Consider the following 20,069-nt stretch of genomic DNA (forward strand, 5'->3'; position numbering starts at 1 on the left):
TATGCTAAATGTTGAAGAAAAGGATAGGTTTGGGGTAATTTCCCTTCTATTCACAATAGAATTATTAGAGGACACCCACATGCAGCTCTGGGAGAAGTCCCTTCTGGGAGGAATAGAGGAAGAGAAACACATGAAACAGGGATCTTTGATGCTATAGAACAGCTTTTTCTATATTCTTACTGTCTGTTTATCCCAATCCTACTTCTTCCTCCTGGCCCTGGATACTTTCTCGGGTATTAATAAGCAAGGAGCTAACAATGGTTGTAGATATTGCACTGCTTTTGTGCTGTACTTCTTTCACCTTTCTGTCATGTGTTTTTTAGATTAGCAACTATTGAAGTCAGAAGTGTGTACTGTGTTTAGTTTTCAGTAAGATATTCTCTCATTCTTGTCTGGACTACAGGTAATAAGTATGGTTGATTATTAAAAATGCATATAGGACTTCTCCAATAGTTCCTAAAAATTATATACTTTGAAAGACAAATATAGTCTATTCATTGAACATCAGATATATACTGTAAATTCAAAAGTTTACTAAATGCACAAAAATACATGTTCTTGAGGAAGATATGATCAGCTTCCTTCTCTGCCTGAGACAATAACTTCATGTATTGTGCTGGAGCTACCTCTATTTCCCATTACTAGTACTGTAGCAAGGTATAGATGGGAAGCTCAAAAGTCACATATACACATGGGTGGAAAAACATTTTAATGCCTGAAGAATTCCTTTTGTTCCTCATTCTGTACTGACGACAGGGGAAATTACAGTTTAGTTCTAGTCTTGTAGAGCCTCTCTTGTGCTGTCTGCTTGGTCCATTGCTTTTCCTGCTGGAGCTCCTTTAGGCCTTTTAAATACTGTTCTTACAAGCAGAGAGAACAAGTTTTAGGAGTGACTTGAGGAGCAGAGTATTCCAAGCCTGATAAAAATTTTGGATTTTTAGTTAATTTAGTACAATGCTGTTAGAAAGATTTGTACCTCCTCAATTCTGATATGTCTAATAATTTTCTTTAGTATCTTTAATAATATATCTCACTGACACCCAATAGACTTGCTAAATCATTATATGAAATGACAACTCTTTGAGGAATTATTTTCTTCCTTCCAAAAAGAGGATGGTCCTGTTAATTTTTCTTCAGGGTACTTGGTGTTTCCCTTTTTTCTTTAATAAAATCTAGATATTAGTAATAATATGCTTTAAAATGTTTAAGAGAGTCATTTACACTAACATTTATTTTTTTTAAATGTCAACAAAAAAAAGATGCTTCTATATAAAACTGTGTTTTTGTTAGAGGATACAATCTCTTTGTGGTGGTAGTACTTAGATTTCCAGAAATACATCAGTCATTTAAAAATAGCATATCTGTTCTTGCTTGATATAAAATGGTATCTTCTAAACTCGACGAAATTAGTCAGTGAAATAGTTCTCTAACATCTATAAAATCAGTGGATTGGATAATATTTTTCTTGACTATATAATAAGATTATGGAAGTGAAATGTGAAACAATAAACTTATTTCACAAAAAAGTACAAAGGTCATGGGTATGCACAGTTTGTGAGCTGTTAATTCCAGAATATTTCAAAAGTAATGAAAAATCTCACCAATTTCCCTCTTCACTTGTCTGATTTGCTTCAGCAAAATCAGCAAAAATAAACAAAGTCATTGCTGGTACAATTACTCTACATTCCACAGTAGAAACAGGAAGAATGAATTTGGCTATGTATTGATAGACTCACTACTGAATATCTTTTTTGAAACAAAAATAGAACCAGCTTCATACGACCTTAGAAGTGCAGTGCATTCTTCCTAAATCTTCAAACAAAAAAGCATTATCTTGAATATGTCTAAAAATTTTTAGGTGTTTTTCTCTTGCTGTCTTTATGTGTAACTCTTTACCACTAAAACATTTTCAGAGGGAAAACCTTTCCAGCACTTCATAGCATCAAAATACCTTCCAAAATGTTGTTTTTAACTAATAGCTTTGGTGTACTGTATGAAGAACAGTTTTATACCTACTTTCCTGTATTTATACATAGACTAGTATCCATCATCTGGCTAAGTTCTGTTAGACCATACACTAAACACTGAAAAAGAGTTATAGAAACTTTTATATGTAGATATTGTAGTATTATAAAGAAACTTCATGAGTAAAATGACTTAATTAAAAAAAAATAAATAGCAATAACATGTGTGATTGGAGGATTTTTCCTGGGACAGGAGCAAAAGCCAAAACAATTATGATTTTTATGAGGAAAAATATTTTTTTTTCTGTAGAAAAGAAATTTTCTAAGAATCACCAGAAATGTCTTTTGAGGCTTATAGTTAAAATATACACTTTATGAGATTGACAACGTATTCTGTGGCAGCCTGCTTAGCTTTCGTTGAACTAAACAGATGAGAAAGCTGTCTCAAACCCAGACAAGTGTCTGACAGAAATTGTCTCCAAATACTGTGTTAATGGGCACTTCCAAAGTAAAATTCTAGCAGGCTTGGATGGGAGAAATAAGAAAATATAATTGCTCTGTATTGTCTTCTAGTGAGAAGGGCTAAATTTGTGCTACCTAGCAGAAGGCAACAAATGACCTGACTCTGCCAAAAATCCCTTGAAGTCACTGAAAAAAGATAGCCATCTTTTAGATGTTGAATCATATCTTAAGTGCACTGAGTTTTGGGGTGCACTTTTTTTTTTGAGTACCTGTCACTTTCAGGTCAACTATAGAGGGGTCAAGTTTTATCTGGATTCAAAAGTAGGGTGAGACTTTCTCCCTACATATCAAGCCGTGCTTTTGATGGAGCATCACTTCCCCTCCAAGTTTCCATTCAATATCCCCGTAGCATAATGGTGGGATTCCTGGCTTCCTGGGAGAAGAAAAGTATTGTGGTCCTCCTGACAGCACTCTGCTTCAGAGGAATTTCTTTGTGTCCCAGAGTGTGGACCTGTCAAGTCCTGTGCTGATCTCAGCTGAAACAGGGGGAGTACTAGCTATGGTCTGGCTTTTTAATTATCCACCAGTGACTATGCAGGAAGCAGGACTAGATCATGCATATTCAACAGATTTTTAAGATTCACTGGAAGGAGTTAACAGTTCTGAAGCATTATATCAGTTGAGCCAGGATATATTGACTTAATAAATAGTACCTGGAAAGTGATCTAACTCTCTGGACTGAAGATGCAATGGGCATTGATTCCTTCGCCTGATTGGAGCTGTTGGTTGACACTGGAGATAGATACCTTGCAGTATGTAGGCTGCTGCTAGTCCAGACCTGGGGGCTCTGCCCACCCTTTGGTCCTGTGCATTATCTGTTAATTCCTATATCTTATATACAATAAAGCATCTCAGATGCGATGACATGCCACTGCTTATATTTAAGTAATGCAATTCTGCCCAAGTGGCTGGTCCGCTGAATCACTCGCCATTAATTATATAGACTAGATTGCCTTTGACTATAATGAAAGCTTATACACCTGTCTCACCTGTCGGCACCTATAGCTCTAGCTGAATGCTGAATCCAATCCTTTCTACTGGATAAAAGCTAAAATAATTCCATGTAAGCTAATTAAAAGAAACACTAGTGAGCTGGTAGATGCTTTGCTGTCAGACAGCTAGGGCAAACTGAATCTTCAGTCCATCTGTCCGGCTCAAACAGAAGCAAAGGAATACCATTTTCCAATTAGAAACGAACACTTGGAAAGAAAGGGTGAGATTGATACTATAGCAAGATTTTAAAAAGATCTATTACACAAAATATGTTTATGCATTTACTCTGTAAAAAACTTTGTATTAGCTAAAGTCAACAGGAATGAAAAGAATTTTTTTCTTTTTTTTTTTCTAATTGTTGAAAATTAGAAATATAACAGGCCTTCATGAAAGTATAGTTGGACTACAGTGTTGAAATCTATATTTAAGACACTTGCATATAGCTGGTTTTATTTAAAAGATTTCATGGACAATATTAGCTCTGTTTTAACAGTGAAACTACAACCGTGTTTTACAAATATTTGTAAAGACATTAATACTGAAACTTTTCTTGTCTTTCTCAGTATACTTGCAGAAATGTTTAAGGGACTTTTACTCAGTTTAATTCTAGAGGGAAAACCCAATCTAAACCAAAACGCCTCACTATTTCTAGTCTAATTATTTTTTTTCATGAATTCAAATGATGTGTGAAATAGAATGTCTTGAAACAGTTGCACCCAAAGTTATAAACTATGAGCAGACAAACAGAAAAAGCAACCAGCTTTCAAAGAATTTTCAGGGAAATGTCTGAAGTGTCAGTCTGTTTACCTGTAGATCTTCACACATTCAGGACTAGACTTTGAATAGGTGGAGATCTGTAGATTCCTAGGAGATGTGGGAAGAAGTAAAGCTTAATGGGCTGATAAAAGTTTACATTATAATTATTTAAAACTGCTCTGCTGTTAGTCATCCCTAGTCCTTTAAACTAGTTTTCATGGAAGAAGCCCTCTAGAAATGAACTGGAATCCACACAGGTAATGGGATTTGCCTTCATGGAAGAGTTCACAAACCAGGGTCACTGATGCTTATGAAAGTTTACTGGAATACTGCTATTAACTAAATCAATATTCACTCTTCATTAATACAATGTGCACCTCTACAGCAAGTGTTTGCCTGTGGGAGAATTGATTTGTTCCTACTCTACTCCTCATCTTTTCTGCTTTTCACTATGATAGGAATAATTATGTCTCTCACTTAGTTCATTGCTTTGTAGTTAGAAAAGCACATATACAGTGAAAGATAAATGTTTTGGTGGATACAAGACATGTGCTATCATCTTATTCAGTCAGAAGTCCCTTGTAATGATGCTGGTTATAAATATGAATCTCAGTCCCCCTGAAAATCATTGCTGAAAACACTTCAGCAATTTTATATTTAAAATATAATTAATTGGAAGATAAAACCTCAGCTTACAGTCTTGTATAGGTTTGACCCTGGCCAGATGCCAGGTGCCCACCAAAGCCGGTTTATCACTCCCCCTCCTCAACTGGACAGGGGAGAGAAAAAATGTAAACAGGCTTGCGGGGTTGAGATGAAGACAGGGAAATCACTCAGCATTTACTGTCACGGGCAAAACAGACTCAGGGAAAAAATGTAATTTATTACCAGTTAACTGAGAGAGGAGTAATGAGAAATAAAACCAAATCTTAAAACACCTTCCTCCCACCCCTCCCTTCTTTCCCAGCCTTAACTTTTTTCCCAATTTCTCTCCCTCCTCCCCCCGCGCAGCATTGGGGGACAGGGAAAGGGGGTTGTGGTCAGTTCATCACATGTCGTTTCTGCCGCTCCTTCCTCCTCAGCGGGACAACTCCTCACATGCCTCCCCTGCTCCAGTGTGGGATCCCCTCTCACGGGACAAAGTCCTCCACAACTGCTCCAGCGTGAGTCCTTCCCACGGGATACTGTTCTCCATGAACCGCTCCAGCGTGAGTCTCCTCCATGGGGTGCAGTCCTTCAGGAACCGACTGCTCCAGCGTGGGCCCCCCCCATGGGGTCACTAACAGCAAACCTGCTCCAGCGTGGGCTTCTCTCTTTCCATGGGTCCACAGGTCCTGCCAGGAGCCTGCTCTGGTGCAGGCTTCCCATGGGTTCACAGCCTCCTTCAGGTATCCACCTACTCTGATGTGGAGTCCTCCACGGGGGGTAGGCAGTCATCTGCTCCACTGCCCATGGGCTGCAGGGGGACAGCCTGCTTCACCGTGGTCTTCACCACAGGCTGCAGAGGAATCACTGCTCCAGTGCCTGGAGCACCTCCTCACCCTCCTTCTTCACTGACCTTGGTGTCTACAGAATGTTTGTCTCACATATTCTCACTCTTCTCACTCACTGCAATTACTGCTGTGCAAATAACTTTTTTTTTTTTTTGTTCCTCTCTGAAACACGCTATCTCACAGTTGGTGATTGGCTCAGCCTTGGCCAGTGGCAGGTCCGTCTTAAAGCCAGATGTTATTTGCTATATCTGACATAGGGGAAACTTCTAGCAGCATCTCACAGAAGCCACCCCTGTAACCCCCCAGCTACCAAAACGTTGCCACGTGAACCCATTACAAGTCTGAACATTTTATATTGTTGATAAGCTGTCATCCTTGTGTTGTAGATATCGATTACTAAGGAGAATGGGCAAGTTATGTGTATCCTGTTTAGTTACAGGTATCATATGCTTTCTGCTCCATTTACCATTTTCTATCCTCATTGCACTGAGTTAATTCAAAACAGGTCCTATGTGTGTGTGTATTTTTGTACAAGAGAGAATAGAAGAAGGGATGAAGCGACCATAATGGTGGTGTCAAAGAATTTTCAAGGGGTTATGGGAAGAAAAGAAAAATAGCCCCATGCTTGCATAATCCTTGTGTAGTCTCAATACCCTATCAAGATTTCTACTTCCACAGCCAGCTGTAAAAAGAAAAAAAAAAACTTTGTAAAAAAATTTTTTTTAAGCTATACTAGCTTCTTCCATGCTAACAAATGCTAGCTATGAAGGAATGGTTAGGGGCGAATGGATTATGAGCTCTCTATTAGAGGGAGACATCCACTTATAGAGAGCAACATAGCACAGCCTGTCTCTTCAAGCAAAACCAGGTTCAACTGAGCTGGATGTGACTGCCAAAAACTGTCAAAGAGTAAGGTGCAAGGAAGGGAAATGTGCATATTGAGCCTCTGTTGCAGCTCTGTGTGATATATCATTTTTGACAAGCCTGTTTGGAAAGGGCTGGTTTTGGACATGTTCTCAGGGAGAAAGCAGATCTACAGGTGCCCCTCAGAGGGAGAACATGGGCCCACTTGGAAAGAAGTGAAGGAAGCCAGCAAAGTCTTTTACTTGAGGGATGCATTCAGGATGGACATACGGAGCCTAAAGCACAGCTTACTCCAAGGCTTACTTTTGCAAGCACAAATACTCAGTGCAGATATAAGCAAAGTCATGCAAAAAATAGGTCAGCCAGTGATATGGAGATTTGTGTTTCGCTTGTTGGTTTTACCATTGCATTATTTAGGTTTTGGGTGGGTTGTTTTTTTTTTTTTTTTTTAATTTTATTTTGTCTAGTTATTTCTGAGCTGTGCTAGAATGTATGCTGCCTTCTTGTCTCTTTCTTATCTGAACAATGTGGTTGATATGACCTGGGAGACAAGCTTAGAATCACTTTAATGAAAGGATAAGAAAGATGACCACAGTGTGCAACAATAGAAAGTGATGACGATCTTTTTATTTTCAAGGCTGCATATGCTACTGAAGAATGAGGACTTCATGAAGTTGCTTGCTTTATATCTCTATGCTTTAAATACTGAAAATGTATTGGAAAAATATAATCCTATTTCATCTAAGATTGAGGAGCTCTGGTGTGCTTTTGTTTTCTCTAAAACAAATTTGACTCCTTTTGTGTTTTGGTTTTTTTTTCAGCATGGCAGATATAATCTTAAAAGTGTTTTAAAGGGGAACAAAGCATTACAGCTGAAGTGGTTTTATACTGAAGAATAAATCAGTCTGGGATATTGTGTGTCTATGGGAGAAATATTCTATTTTTTATTTGCATTAAAATGACTCTTTATAACAGTTTTGTTATCAACGTTGACATGACTCTTTTGGAATTTCCAATCTTCTAAAGTTCTTTGCCTAAGTAACATAAGATATGTTTATGAAAAACGTCATTCGCTACTCAAAATTCTTGGTAAAGCTGGAAGTATAATACAAAAAGAGTTGTTTATTATCCAAATAAGTTAAGGCGGACTTTCCCTTTAACTGAAGCTGAGAAACAACACTTGGAGAAATAAATCTCTGTTCTCTGTCACATGCAAATGTTTGCCAAGGTTAGGTTGTCCTTGTTTCAATAGAGTCTAATCACAATGACGACAAGGTCTAAACACCTTTAAAAACTATCTCTAGGTAAATACCTTTAGCATACTGGTGAACAGAGATCAGTTATAAGGCTCCCATCAGCCTTATTCAGTCTTATGGTTAAATTCCCCCAAGTTACTTGGAAAACTTATTCTGCAAAACTGAATTATTTTGGGTTGTCTAACAATGAGAAGAACCACTCACCAAGGAATTCTGCAAACATAATAATTGGAACGCTAATTTACTTCTCTCCTTGAACCAATAAATTGTTTCCTATTTTCACATACTATGATTTGCTATGCGCTCATTCTTTCCCTGATTTTTTTCTCAGAACTTCTAAGCATTTATCTTTTGACATTCAAATCCCCAATTATAACATTAAACTGATTTAAAGAACTTTTATGTTTCTGTTTATTTCTATTTAAAGCTCCCTGTTGAAAACCAAACCAAACATTTTACTGTGGTCCCAGAACAGGTTGATGGCAAAAAGCCCTAAGATTTGTTTCTACAAAGAGCTGAATTTCCAAGCAAGCTTCTTACTGACCTTCCTTTGCTGAATTTTTTTTGCTTATAAATTTCTAAGCAGTTGCCAAACAGAAATTAATGTATGTTTGGAACAGTGGAAGATGCTCATCATCTTATTACTTCATCCCTATAAACTAAAATTTTTTCTGTGGATACTTGGATATTTCTCCATTTGTTTACAAATCACGAGAAGCAGATTGGAAGACTGTTCCAATATAAAAGAACAGTTACATTTTAAGTTTTAAGTCTTTCATGTAAAATATTTTATTTTACAGTTTATCAAACCTTTAACCAGTTGCAGAGTTTGTATTAATTGCTTCTTTTTATATTCACAGATTTAGTAAAATACCGTTTACTTCTTTGTAAACTAGAATAATACAAATTCTAGCGGTTAATTTACTAGATATTTCTGTGCATTTTATTATCTATTTTGTCACAGGTAAACCGATGACATCGATAGAGTTAACAGCTGCTTGAAAGCTGTTTGCTTTCAACCGAACTAAGCTGCAGGGTGAACTCAATTAGTCTGAAAGAGTCTGAAGCTGGTAAATAGCAAAAATCTTCTCCTGATAAGAGTGGTCTGAGGTCCTGATGTAACCACATAACTTGGATACCTGCTTTAACATAACTAGTTAATCAAATGTTGTCAGTTGCTTTTTGCAGACTGACACTCTTCAGGAAGTTGCTGGGTCTTAAGGAACTCCGTGCAGAAATAGATCCTAGTTTTAATAACAGATTGGTTTTATTCCAATGATGTCAGACCCCTCCTCCTGATGAATCACTGGGACATCTCCAAACATCTTTGAGAAACTGGATCCAGTTTATACCACCAAATAGAGAGTTTGCAAAAGAACTATAGTTCACAGAATCCATTAATCTCTTTCTGCTACATTTGCCTTATTTTGATTTTCAAGCAAAAACTAACACCAAAATTGTTCCTGAGGCTTATAGCAAAACATTTTACAGTTTTTCTGTTGATACCATTTTTCTAGGGCGTGTAGGCCTGTTCAGGGAAGCAAATAACAATTGCTAGTTCAATAATGCCAAGAACTTGCTGTCTTAGCTCAGATCTGTTTATTTGAAAAAATAAACAAACTTCTGTCGCTGTTGTGCCTGCTGGCCTAGTTTCATCACAAAGTGTAAATCAATGGCTTTAGCAGTCTTTAATTGAAAACATATTCTTTAGCAAAAATGACAGAATCTGGAGACCAACAGCACAACATTTGGAAATGAAAGGATTTTACTTAAGCAGAGCTGGAATAATTACTTTTTTTTTTTTTTAAAAAAAATCAGGTCAGCATGCAATTTCAGCCACTAATGAATGACACTTCAATTTAAAAATATGTAATGTAATGCAGTCTTCTAAGCTATCATTATGAGAACAGTACTGTGACTGATAACTTGAACCTACTCTTTGATAACTGTAGTTACCACATTAACAGACCATTTCAGTGTTTTGTAGTTATAAACTTTTTCAAAAATATTAATGGAGTTCAATATAGCTTAGCTTCTTATTGCAGCCTGTTGGAAGGGGCCTTTCAGTGACAAACAATAACCAAAAAACTTCACTGATGAAAACAGAAGAGAGAATGTTGACAGAAAACAAATATATAACCCTTAAAATTTTCCTTTAGCTTCATGAAAATGTAGTTTGGACTTTTACAGTAATAGACGGGATTTAAATTCCATCTTCTTTAAACAGATACGTATACACTTTACATGTACAATTTTTACATTAATTTGTTCTTTATTACCAAAATTGTGGTGTTTCTTTTACACAATAAAGAAAATTCCATTCAAATTATCAGAAATACTGAGTCGCTGAAGATTTGGAGTATTTTAAAGACAAAATGAACATAACAGTGAACATTTAACTGAATAGTTTGGATGTATGAAGAAACAATATCTATGGCAGTCACTGTGCAGGGATGTAGCTATGTATCTATCATCTACCTACCTGTCTATCAATCATCTACCTGTCTGCTACAATCACATCTTCCTTTAGTCTTTCCTTCTCTAAATTAAACAGCACTCTTTCAGCCATTCCTAACAGGTAAAAATTTCAAGATCATTCTTGATACATGCTGGTATGTCTCCAGCTGTTTTATGTCTTTCCTTAAACACTATGTAAACTTGTCCAGTTTTCAAGCTCAGGAAAGCCATGCGTTGAAAACTACCATCGAGTCTCATAGATGTTGTTGCAGCCATACAATACTGTTTGCTAATGATCAGGTTGTAATTTACTGTAACCCTAACTAAGTCATCCGTGTTACAGTCTAGACAGTTGTTCCCTGTCTTATCCTTGTGTACTTGTCTGATGCTGGATTCAGCTCACCTAGTATTAGCCATCTAAATTTCTAAGTTGTTAGGTTTTTCTATTATCAAGTGCAAACCCATTGTTATCATTTCCCTGCAGTGATGTGTTAAGGTGGTAATATCCAGCACCCACCATAGCATACTCAGAAGGACAATATCTCTTCATCTGCTTTTTTCTTCTTTTTAGTTCAAAAAGCAAGATTGCCTTTTTCTGCATTACTTCCTAATGGTACCGTTTCAGAAAACTCTGTGAGTAGTTGTTAATGCAGTATCCTGCACAAGATTTAAAAGCTGTGATTATTGCCCTGTTCCTGGAGAAATTACAAGTAAATATTTGTACTGTGTGTACATATCTTATCTTGAGTATTGTGCCTTTCATTCATCTTACAGTCACAGTTTTTGGACAGATTTGGAAACACAAAATGCATATGCAAGTTGCTTACTCTTACTTCAGTGAATAAGAGAAATATTTTTAACATCTTTACTGTTTTTGTAACATTAACCTATGAATGTTGCTAAATGCATAGATTGCTGCTGTCCTCATATAAGAAATATTTGATGCTTAAGTATTTATTGGCAATAATGAAGTGTTTTGGCTGGGGTTTTCTCGCTGAATTTAACATAAACTATAAGCATTAAGGGCTCTTTTAATCATATACCTCTGTTTCTAGCTTGCCTGCATCTCAGTGCCCGAGTATGCAGTACAAGTATTGTAACTATGGAATTCAAACAGAATTATATGCTTTGGCCCAAATATTGTGTGCATTTAGGTAGGAGGATTGAATTCCAAAGAGAATTGTTACAGTCTATTGTTTCAAACATTTATAATTACTATGTAAAGAGATTACCTTGCATCTTTTTACACAATTTCAGTATTCTTACTGCTGTGAATCAGAAATGAACTCCAATTGACATTTGAGGATATGCTACACAGGCTAAAGTAGTAGGTTCACTTACTATTAAGAAGATCATGACAGGTGGTTTATATGTTGGTCTACAGATATGTATTAATTTTTTAATTGTTACTTGAAATGTTTACTCATAATGGCACACGATGATTCACAAAAAACTTTGAAAAGCTGCTGTGGTCCAGAAATAATATACGTGTAATCCACTCATCTACTTGGTTTACATTTTCACCTCTTGTCCTGACAAATGCGATAGTTAAACTCTTGGCATACTTTATTAAATTCAGATCCTAGTAATCGTATTTTATATATGCTTGAGAATTTTGTTAAATTTGTATTAATAGTTATATTAAGTCAATAGGCAGAGACTCCTCTTATGGTGTGATCTTGTTTATGTTAACTATATAACAGTGAATTCAAATAACTGGGCCCTGACTCTCCAGAATCTTGGTAAAATGCTTAATTCTTGTCATTTCAAGGGCCATTGATAATTACATTTACATAATTAATGTGGTTTATTTTTAATAGTGTTTATACTGAACACTGACTGTCAAAGGCTGAATGAGTGTACATTAAATGACGTAAGAAAATTAATATATTTCTGAATAGTTCGTCTAATGGGGAAAAATTGTGCAGACGGCTCCTGAATGCCTTCCCATTACATTCTAGTCAAAACATATGTGAATTGACATATGCAGTTACTAACTGAAGTATACTTCATAAGGAAGTCTGACATTTGCATCTTGGAAACATGTTATTTGAATATGATTAGATTCTGTTTGCTTCTTAAAGTGTCAACATGAGCTGAACAATTATGGTTTAGAAAACAATCCGAAAAGTTGCTTCCTTGCTTTGTGTTGTTTAGTAAGAAAAATAGTTGGCGTTTATACTGGCTGTTCACTACGTGTTTTTAATTTAACTGTGCCAAAACCAGACAGAATGGGGGCATTACAAAATGGCTTTAATTCCTATGTCATGTCTAGGACTGACTAGATTAATGGATAATTTACAACTCCAGCTCTTTGACTGCATAAACACTGTGACAATATTTTTTCAGAAATATTTTTAGATAGATTTTATGTGGGATACTGTCTCATAATTCTTTTTCTTGTTTTACAAACTGCTTAAGTTAATCCAATTTAATATTCAGTCTTGACATTATGACCTATAACATACAACTTTTAAAAAATCTTATGCGTTTCTGGAGCTAACTTAAGATTCTGAAAAAAACAACAAAACCACTGTAAGCAGTGACAAAAATCAAAGAAAATGTTTGTGATGGAAATGGGATTTGCCTTAAGCAGTGCAATGATCTCAGCTAACTTCTGACTTTAACAGAGCAGATATCTGCTTGTGACCTAAACTTACCAGTCAACAGAGAGAAATAACCACTTTTAACATGTTTAACTGCCTGTCCTCTTAAGAAGCAACACAACTACTGTGAAGGGAGGCCAGTTGACTCCTGTACAAGTTTAAGTAGTTGCCTATGTTACTACCACGGATGAAGGTAATTCCACACTGGGTGGGTCTCAGTAAAAAACAGGCTTGACTTTGGGGAACTTTTCTTAATTTGATCTATTGCAAATTAACACAAAGTTTTGATTATCAATTTGTGTATTAAGAGAAAAAACAAACAAACAATGCCCCCCCCCCAAAAAGAAACACCTTTCCTCCTCTTCCTCATGCTCAGCCTAAGCCACTAGATCGTTTTGCAGCAGCTTATCACTGCCTGAGCAGATGTAACATGGATTCCCCCCCTGCAGCAGTTTTGTGGGGTGGTGGGCTGTTTGCACTGGTGTCGTCTCTGTCTGGAACCAGTTGTGCCTGGCACGGGCAGGTCATGTACACCTTCCACACAGGGCATACCAGAAACCCCGCATACGAGCAAACCCTGCCATTTGTGCCTGATGCAGAGTCTACTTTCTTTTGATCTTTAGAAAATATTGCAAAAGTTTCACTTGGTGCTTTATGATAATTTGGGCACCCTAAATTGCACTACTTTTGATGGTTATGAATATACTTTCATATTATGTAGGTTATGTTTATCTATATATATGTATATATCCCCTGCAAACAAGGAATGAAGCAGTCTAGAGACCATTCGCTACTTAGGAGGAGAGGAGAGTATTACTGTGTTGGTGTGCTTTCTCCCATGCTAACTAATCATAGGACTGGAGAATGGTTTGGAGCGCCCCAAGTGCCCCTACAGTGTGTCATCGCCCAGGGTGTCACCTTGGCTGTGAACGGATTTAGAAGGGGCAGATAGGTAGAAATTTTGGCTCGCTGTGGAGTAGGATTTACTCAAGCTCATCCTTGGGATAGACTTTCCACAGTGGTACACGGTATAACCTCAGTGGAGATGAAGGAGGGGAACTCTATGTGTCAACATTTTCCTAAGCAAAATCAACTATGAGTTACTGGGATGTCCCCTCTCTTCATTTTCACTGCATCAGGCAAGCTGGCCATGCTGTGTGGAAGGAGAAATGTTTAGCACTATCTGGCCTCAGAAACCTGGGCCTTCTTTTTCCAGGGAATGGCTGTTTCCTACTCTTACCCATCACCAGTAAGCAATGATCATCGTTGCGTTCACTGCTTCTGGGACTTGACCCTAAATTTGTTACCATCTGTCTAGAAGAAACCAGAATACACGATTTCCTAAATCAACATGGAAGTCTGTGGGATGGAGAGACTTTCTTGTGGTGTTGAAAAACATGTGCAAAGTAGTAAGAACCTTTTAAATTTTAAGTGTTTTCTCTTCATGTTAGTTAAAATCCAACGAAGTAAAAGGCTTGCCTCTCCTATGCTACTGACGTTCTGCATTTATTTCATTTCCTAAGCAGGTGCTTTGCCTGAAGAAAGCTGACTGGTGAAAACATAAGCATAGCACCTGGTGAAGAAGTTAAATAAACATGCTGTAATATCTGAGCATGTAAGTCAAACTCTTTTACTTCTGACTTCCATCAGCAACCTGCAGACTTTAAAATGGAATTTTAATTTGCAAAGCCAGTTCTTTCAATGGATTTCTCATTCTGGCAAGAACTGCACTCAAAACATTATATCTAATATTAGATCATAATAACTTTGAACTGGATGCGAGGTATCTTTCTATCATACATAAAAACTCTTTCAGAAGTTTTTATTGCCTGTGTCTTCTGTCTTATGTTTTCTGATAGGATATAGTAAAACACCAGTAGTTAAACTTTCTGGATGGCAGGCCTGAATTCTGTATCGAAAGGCAAAGTTATTTATCTACTTACGGTTGCAAACCTACTCCAGTGCATTGGAAGCCTTTCAGAAACGAGGTTTAACAGCACAGAATCAGCTGAACATCTAAATTAGAACTTTAAATGTCTATGAAATATCCTCCACACGTATTTTGCTGTGCAATTTCCTTGCTACTCTGAAGGTGATGATGGGTGCTGTTAGCATGGACAGGCAACTGTGGGAACATGTGTGAAGGATTTCACCCACAGACAGGTTTCTGCAAGGATGTTCAGAAACGATGTAGTTAAATGCAGCTCAAGCAAACATATAGTCACCAGGATTGGTGCAGCCTGGTACCTTGAAGTGCAGCTTGTACTTGCTTTGATCATATACACTTGTCAGTGCTGCCAGGTACCACTTTATAATGAAGCATTTCAACGTCCAGCAGAAGTGTGAAATCAAACCATCAACAGGTCCTTTTTTGATCTAAGTCACCTAAAATTGAACATTCTTGATCTGAGATAGTCAGCCAGATATTCTTTATAGTCAAAGAGAATAGGTGCCTTAGCAAAGTAATTTGTCTCATCTATTTTTGATCCTGTCATTGAATGAGAAGTATCCTTGGTTGGTATCTATTTCTTCCTATTTGCTATAAATAGAGTTACAAAATAGTAAGAGACCTGAAAAACTTTCTATGTACTTCTATGTTAACTGAAAGGAAGTCATCAATTGACAAGAGAATTGAAATCACTTCATCTTGAGAGTTATGCTCCTGCAAACAGGATCTATATAGGAGAGGACAGATGTGGAATCAATGATCTCAAAGTGAACTGAGAATATAGGAATTTAGGCACTCTTTTCTTGAAGTTGGGTAGAAACCTGAACTTCGGAAAAAATTTCCCAGTAAAATACACCGCGCATCAGGGTTGTATCTTCTGCTCAAGTCTGGCAGAAGAAGTAAGTCTGATCACCTGTAACACCTTATGGGATGACCACCTGAGATATAAGGTGTAAGAGTGTTACACCCATCTACTTTGTATTTTGTGCAGCCTTCATTTTGAAGTGTATGAGCTGAAAGTGGTTTTGCAGGCAAGATAAGGAAAGAAACGCTTCATATATTTAACTACAATTTAGAGAATGAAGAACTCAGCATTGTCAGGACTCACGTAGTTTTCATTGATTATAAGTACTGAAGTTTAAGTGGGTTTTTGGTGGTGGTTTCTTTTGTTGTTGTTGATTTTGTGGTGGTGTTTTTGTTGTTGTTATTGCTTTTTTAACTGGTGGAAACACAGGTGCCTGAGGAATTTTTATGCATCCTGGGTTTAACAGCTGCTGTGTTTTAGCTCTGAAGAGATAGAGTTTGCATTTAGTTATCCTAATTTAGACTTAGAAAATTGTGGGTCTATGTTTCTTTGTGAATGTGACCAATGCTAGTGACTAATATTGCTGCCTAGATTTAACACCATAAAAAAAGAAACCTAAAAAAGCCAACAATTTGTGATATGGCTGTCAGTGTTGCTTGCTTTGTAATGCCATTTCAAACAGCTTAGTTTCAAAGAAAATAATTATGATTATTACTCTAAGGTATGTGAATTCTTTGCATGTTTTCAGGTCCGTCTATAGAAAAGAAGAAAATGCTGGATGTTTCTTTTTACTGCTTTACTTGCAATTTATAAAACTTAAGTATGCCTATATTTCAAAATAGATTCTTATCCATGTTATAGACTTTTAAATGAATTATACTTCAAATAAAAGTGAAGAATGAGCATAGTGGTTACAAATGAGAAATCAAAATATGCAAATAATGTTTGGTATGAAATAACAGATTATAGTGACACAATGTATTTAACAGTCTTATAATTTATAATAATGGTATAAATTAATGAAAAGTAATAATGGTTGGATTTATTTTTGTTCCTTTGCAATGGAACTGCTTTTTTAATCTCTCTTGCTCCTGTTAGATGCTGGAAGGTAGGCTAGTCTTTATGAATCCTGAGGTAATAAAAATGAACAGTATTCACAAACACATTATTTTAAAATAAAGTGAGGGATTTCCGTTAGGCGTTGTGGAGGGTGAAGACAGGGTCAGCAGTAACTAAAAATGGCAGGGTGTATAGCCACAACACTGTTTGTTTCCACTCAGGAAAATGGAATTTTTTCCTGCGTTCACTTCTAGATAATGTCACTGACTCATGTTTCTGTGAACACAACGGGGTTCGTTGGCATAAGTTTTGTGCAGCTCCAGCATCCATTTGGGAGAGGGACTGCCACGTTGCTCAGCTCTTCCCTGGTAATGACAGCAAGAAAGTCATCTTGTCTTCTCTCAAAGTAACACTAATGAACAGAAAAGTCTGTTCTCTGCGTGAAATAATAAAGACACGTACTATGACCTGTTAGGCTCTGAACGGTTGTTGCTGCTTATTATCACAGGTAATAGTTATTAAGGAACAAAAGAGACAGGAGGTCTTACAATAAGAAAACCTCTCCTCTTCAGAGTTACCTGAGACCACAGCTCCAGTGCCCAGTTAGCACTGCAAGGGAAGAGAACCAGTTCTCACTGTCAGCGCTCCACCTTAGTTATTGTTACAACTCATACAGTGAATAAGATCATAGTGCCTATTCAGAGTGAGGAAGGACTTTTTATTGTTTTTAATTTTATTTTCACCTCCCCACTTTGTTTTGTTTGCAAAAAACACAGAAGAGACACAAAGACATAAATAAATGCAATGTCATTCAACTGGGTTAATTATGGTAGATGTTAGATTCTATTACATTTTTCTTCATTTTGTACCTCTGTTTAAAGACTTAAGAATTAATAGAGTTGCAGAAATTATTCCTTTCTCATTGTGTTAGAACAACACCAAAACAATTTTATACAAGCAAGAATATCAAACATAAATTTTCTTTTCATTTTGGCAGCATGATAAGATGTTGTGGTTTAAAGCTTATATTAAAAATCAGATGTATTTTTTCCCAGTGGAGTGTGATACATGACTGTGCTGTTTCTGAGTGTGATAAGAATGTACTGAAGTTTTAAGTTTTCCCAGAAAATCCTTTGTTCCAGCTATTTTAAAATAATTTTTATTAATGCATGCGAACTGGAATTTCCGTAGGAAACTCCAGAACAACAAAACTGAACAACTTAAAAAACCTTATATGTTTTGATGCCATCTGTTTATAAGAATGTATTTTAACTTCTAATATTTTTAAACTTTTTACAGCAAACCACTAAGAAATATTGAAAGAAACCACTGGCTTGAATTTGAAAACCTTGTTTTGAAAACTGAAATGGTATTTTTCAACTGGCTTGTAGAAAAATGTTCTCCAAGAAGACATTGTTCCCACAATATCTATTTTGATGAAACACTATCTTTGTAACAGGAAAGTACTCCACCTTCAATATTTGTGTCCAACTGTAGTGTTAGCAGGAACATAGCAGAGCTAGAAGTGAGTCAGATGGGTATTCTTGTGCTGTCTGTGGAAAAAAAGTGCTAGAGACAGAAATGGAATTCAAATGTGAGAAAAGTGTACAGATACATTTGGGTTTCTCATTCTTCCTTGTGCTGAATAAGTATAACCACTCTTCACATTTTAAAATAAAGAAAACAAATAAATTTCCATCAGTCACAGAAAGTCTGGAGAAACCCTAAACTTTTAGGCAGCATTCTAAGACATGAACAAAAGCAAATCGTATATAGTGTTGTAAAGTTACATTTACCTTTGCACATACGAGATATTTTTATAACAGACAGCCCATTTATAACCATTAAATTCTTCATCGAGACTGCTGACACAACAGGGACAATGTGATTTTTACATACTTTTACTTCCTCCAGTTTAATGAAGAGGAATTGCAAGATGGCTGCATCCCTGAAGTAATTCTTCAGCAGGGGTAAGGCTGAAATAGCCAGCAACCTTAATGAGGAAAAATGAAAGGGCATCACCACTTAATTCATCTCATTATTGGCTCTTAAAATGGAGATAAATTAGAGAGAGACTGAAAAAAGGGGAGAGAGAGAGACAGACATGCATTTCATTTCTGAGTGGTTATCATGTCGAAGCAGGAAGCATGTCTGAGTCGAGCTGTGAGCGTGAATTCTGGAGCACCATTACCAGCTGGCAGAGACACCGGCACAGCAGTCGCGTTAGCTGCAGATGGGCACTGCCAGGAATGCGATTGCTTTAATTGTACCCTGCCTGATCTCACTTAAAATAATTTCAGATATTCTACCAAAAACTGAAGTTCAGTTGCAAGATCTGTTGTTCCAAGTTGCGTGCCAAAGGCCTCTCTTTAAATAGCAGCAACTTGTGGGCAACTTCTGTGGGAATAATTTCACAGAGAGCTGAAATCCATGTGCCCAAACCAGGCAAACCTACCCCACTCCTACATATGCACAGAAGCTTCAGCTACTATATTTTACTGAGAGAGGGAACGTGCACAGCATTGCACAAATGACAGCGGTCATTCTCTCTTTTTATATTCCTCTAACTATAAAATAGTCAGACCAAATTTATTGACCCATAAATCTTACACTAAAGCAGTATATATAGTCACTGCATCGCGTTCCTGCAGCATATGCATAGAGGTGATTTTCAGGTGGAGATGCAGAGACATTCACTCCCGTGTTTATTGGTCACTTGCACTTCTATCCTATGAAATGATGTGAAACACCCTCCTTCCCCCCTACCACCTCACCTACTATGTCCCCTCAGCACGTAATAAAAGGCATGACATGTCATTTCTGACTCAAAGAATGCACTTGTGCTTTGACAGGTATCGGCTATTGTTAGTTAAATTACTTTAGATGGTACACCCCAAAATATTCTGTGCTATAAAGAACATATACATGTTTATTTTTCTGTAACTGAGACATATATTTGGGCCATATTTAGAGACAATTAAACATTTTGCAACTACTATTTTTCTAGTCTTTCAAGCTATTCACCATGGTCCGATTTGAATTTTGTGTTGCTTTTATTCAAGCAACATTAACAATATCATTAATCAGGTCAGGAGTTTCTTATAGCCATAGAGTGCTCTAAGCCCTTTGCATAAATAGCTGTTCCTATCCTTGTTCCTGAAGGCAGGGACATGGTGATATTGTATCAGACATGGTGACCGAGTATCAGAAACAGAGTAATTTTAGTAAGAACAATGTAAGTAAGAAATGTAATATTAATAGAATAATGGAAGTAAGCAGAACTTGAACATCAATCAGTATTTCACTTTAATGTCACTTTTGCAAAGGCTTAATGTAATTACATATA

The sequence above is a fragment of the Leptosomus discolor genome, chromosome 2, assembly GCF_034619465.1.
Source record: "Leptosomus discolor isolate bLepDis1 chromosome 2, bLepDis1.hap2, whole genome shotgun sequence".
Taxonomy (NCBI): domain Eukaryota; kingdom Metazoa; phylum Chordata; class Aves; order Leptosomiformes; family Leptosomidae; genus Leptosomus; species Leptosomus discolor.